Source organism: Aplysia californica, unplaced genomic scaffold, assembly GCF_000002075.1.
Source record: "Aplysia californica isolate F4 #8 unplaced genomic scaffold, AplCal3.0 scaffold00693, whole genome shotgun sequence".
Taxonomy (NCBI): domain Eukaryota; kingdom Metazoa; phylum Mollusca; class Gastropoda; order Aplysiida; family Aplysiidae; genus Aplysia; species Aplysia californica.
Window position 1 is genome coordinate 204,561 of NW_004797963.1, and position 3,856 is coordinate 208,416.

General features: G+C 38.8%; 1 protein-coding gene across 2 annotated transcripts in view; it reads right to left on the reverse strand.

The window, feature by feature from the left end:
• LOC101850365 (tau-tubulin kinase 1) overlaps positions 1–3,856 on the reverse strand; it is a 26,644-nt gene that overhangs the window by 21,354 nt on the left and 1,434 nt on the right. Inside the window, exon 2 of one of the 2 annotated variants that reach the window (XM_005108490.3) lies at positions 2,763–2,843. The gene's annotated coding sequence lies outside the window, so the exon portion shown is untranslated. Of the gene's footprint in view, positions 1–2,762; positions 2,847–3,856 lie in introns of both variants that reach the window. The other variant, XM_035972438.1, reaches the window with a different exon arrangement.

Sequence of the window (3,856 nt, forward strand, 5' to 3'; positions counted from 1 at the left end):
AGTTGTCCATTTCTAGTATTAGGGTAACTACTGTTATTTCACAGAGCATTAGATCTACAATGCGGACAGTGAGAGTTGGATATGATGACTACAAATCAATAAAACGATCTTCGTCCCAAAAGAGAGACATGAAAAATAGATGGCCTTAACTTTGGCTAAAGTGTAAACTTCAAAGCTGTATGACATGAAAATGTGGCGCGTTTTAACCTGCATTATGCATGTTGTCCTATGTGTTTTGGGTTTTTTTTAAAACGAAGTGACTATTTCTTTGAACGTTCGGGAAAATAAAGCTGAACTCTATTTCTCCGAACGGTTTCCAATCTCAAGATTTTTAGGGTTATTTGCGAGATTTAGGTGTCATCCTTTCAATTATTTCATTCTGCCATTCTGCATTTAGTCACTCAGCAAAAACTAAAATCCTTCATGTAAAAAAAAAATCCCTCCACGCCCCCCCTGTTCACACCTTACACACACACACATACCTTACACACACACACACACACACACGGGCCACTCCATTCGTTTATTATCAACAAATCTCGAGAGCGGAAACCGTTCAGAGAAATAGGGTTCAAGTTTATTTTCCTGAACGTTCGGAGAAATAGAGCCGCCCTGTTTTAAAATGGAGAGTGAACTTTGCAAGCATACTTACTAGGGCATATTGCCAGGGAATAGGCCTACAAGTGTTACAAGAGAGTAAAGTACACCAACAAAAAAAGGAAAGAAAAGGACAATAGATATTTGACAGGAAAAAAAGGAGCCAACCACACCAGAGCACCCCCCACCACAAATATATAGAGGCTTTAACTGTAATATATAACAACAAATTTAAGAGACTGTATCACAATGGAAATAGCTGGAGAAAAAAGGAGCCCTGAACTGAACAGTACACAGAGTGAATTCAACAAAGTACCAAAACGTGTGACTTAAAAGTCAGATTCCTGAAACTGCTAGACCATCTTTTAGTCACTGTAGTCACTTAGTAGTCTCGCCTTAGAAACAAAGGCAACTTTGTAATCAGTGAATTCTATGAGTTTTGGCCACAACTGAATAGAACAGAGGTAACTCCCTTTGCTACAAACTTAATTCAAAGTAAATAATTTATGGAAAAACCACAATGCTTCTTCTTCGCCTTCCCCGAAATCACAAAGTCTGTATACTTCTTGGCAGAAATCTACACTGCAGAGCAACATCAAGACCACAAGAAAAATGAGCAACTCCACGAGACCCTGCTCTGCAGCTAAGCAAAAAATTGGAGTTGATTTCAAGCAAAAAGGACACTTGAAATAGAGTAAACTCAAATCAGAAAATGTGGTTCTTAAATTTATATACTCTATTTGAGCTTAACAGACACAAAACTCAAAATGAGGCTACAACAATAGTAGCAATGTCTAAAAATCCATTCACTGTAAGACATATCGCCTTTGTTTGATACGAGAGACCATCAGATATATCCCTACAACGACAAGAAACAACTCAGCATCAAGTGCACAGCTCCCCTGAAACAGTTCCTGTTGTGTTTACCCTACACTCAGTGTGACTCAGCCACTTGTCCATGTCAACGAGGAATTTCAACTTTCCTATTTCATTTAAGCAGATGGTGCACAGATTTATGGATCACCTCATCAAAAACCTTGATGAGGCCACGTCCATTGTTAACAAATGTGTTAGATCTACTGGATGAATGAGAGTAAGTTGCTACTGACTGAATCAGCATACATTCTGACATACAGTGTGAAAGCTAATGGGGAGACTGAACATTTTTGATGATGATTGGAGGCAGTACTGTGCCACTTTCTAAGAAAGCAAAGAACCTTGGTTGGGTTTTTGATATGGTTAATTTGCCAGTGTCTATCCGTGTACACCAATTGAGTGGATGTATCTGGAGATATAAATCAGTACAGTCCAATTCGACAACTCAGTAGCGACCAATGCACAGCTACTTCACTGAGCTGCTCGCTCCTTTCAAAACTTAATCATTGCAATTCAATGCTAGCTGGAAAGTTTCTTTCAAAATCAAATAAACTCTGTCTTAAGTGATTCAGAATAATGCTACTCTGAACTTCTAATTTAATCCTGAGAAAGACGAAAACAGACACACACGGTAGATTAAATGTTTTGGGGAAATATTCACTACTAATGGAGAGACCTACGCCTGTGGTGTTGTGGTATGCCCTTCATCCTTCGTTGTTGCACGTAGGAGGCCCAAGTAAAACACAGGTTTACAGGATTATCTTAACATGTTATGGGACAATCTTTCTTCTGAAGCAGAAGTAATGTGTCTTTTCTACTTTTAGGATTCACTGTTCAACATGTAGTACTCTAAGTGAGTGACTATACTCAATCCTTGACCAAGCCTGAGTTTCATTGTCAAGTGGGGAAACATTTTTATAGAGTATCTCGGGGGACACATTTTGAGTATCTGGTCTTTCTGCCGGGATGCTATATGTTGTACCCTTCTCAGCCACGGTTGGCCTTGAAAGGCAGGGTCAGAATCCTGCCTCCTTAATGATCCTAATTGTGTAGATGGGCACGTAGAACCACCTAGATTTAAAAGAGATAACAAATTTACACACTTCAGATGGGGCAGAGTGGAAAAATATTTTCAAGGTAACTGTCCGAGAAACAAAATGTGAAAAAACGAATACCACGAACAAAGAATGAGAAAAACTTTGCAAAGTAAATGTCTGCATCTGTTCTAGGAGTGGAACAACATCTGAACACACACCCATCCAAGTCTCACAGCACACAAGCGTACTTACATCTTGAGCCTTGTCAGTCCACTAAATCCATTCCTGTACTAGTCCATCCATTGCTCAAGGTCTCAGGTAAGATTTGCAATACTGCTGTGGAAGGAAACAATGAAAAGAAACAATTTTCTTTTATTAAGGTTCTCAACCACTACGTAACTTCATTATGATTCTGCAAAAACCATTGTCAACACTGGGTGGACATAATAATGTGGTCATAGTGAATTCCGTATCAGCACAAAATTCATGTAAAACTATTCAAAGTTAACCCAATATGTACAGCAGTATATATATTGTAAGAAATTTATTGGAGAGTCCAGATTCCTGAGAGAAGATATTTTCCATCATGGTAATTCAAGTCTCAAAGTATTAAATTACAATAACTATCCAATCATCAGCATGCTTTCCATAGCCATGACATCACAGCAGGCTTGGTGGGAAGGTTGATCAGGTGCACTGGTTTTTCCTTTCTGGCTTGGGCCATGCCAACAAACATGTTACCACCTTTTAACTTTATAAAAAAGTTACCATTTTATGAGGAGTTGTTCAAAATAACTTGTATAAATCTTAACCTATCTGCGATAATACAGGAGTACTCCGCTCGGTGATCGACGACACATTGAAAACAACATCCATAAAGAAACCACCTATTATCTTTGTAATATTTTGCTCCATTTGATAATGGAACTCTGCGATGAAAAGATTGACCTCTCTTCTTTGTGGATGCCAAATTTGGGGAGGTTCAGAATATATTCAGATGGTTAAGTAGCCCTCTAAATATAGAGTCGGGGAAAATCACAGTTTCAATCAGCAGAATCCGGACTTGTTGCTGACCAATCCCATTTCTTTAAATTTGACAAAAACTCAATTGTCGCAGTCACAGAAGATAATCATAAGTCTATTCTCACCCCGGGTGAGAATAGCGTAGCGAGTCTTTTGGCTATTCTCACCCGGTGTGCGTTCACCATTATAGCCTAGATCTAGGCGAACCAATTTTGCGTTCACCCAAAACCACGGAATTCTACACTGTGATAACAGAAAAATTGTAGAATTCTGTGCCATGAACAAACGTTCCATTATTACTGTTAGCCTAAAAGCGTACAATT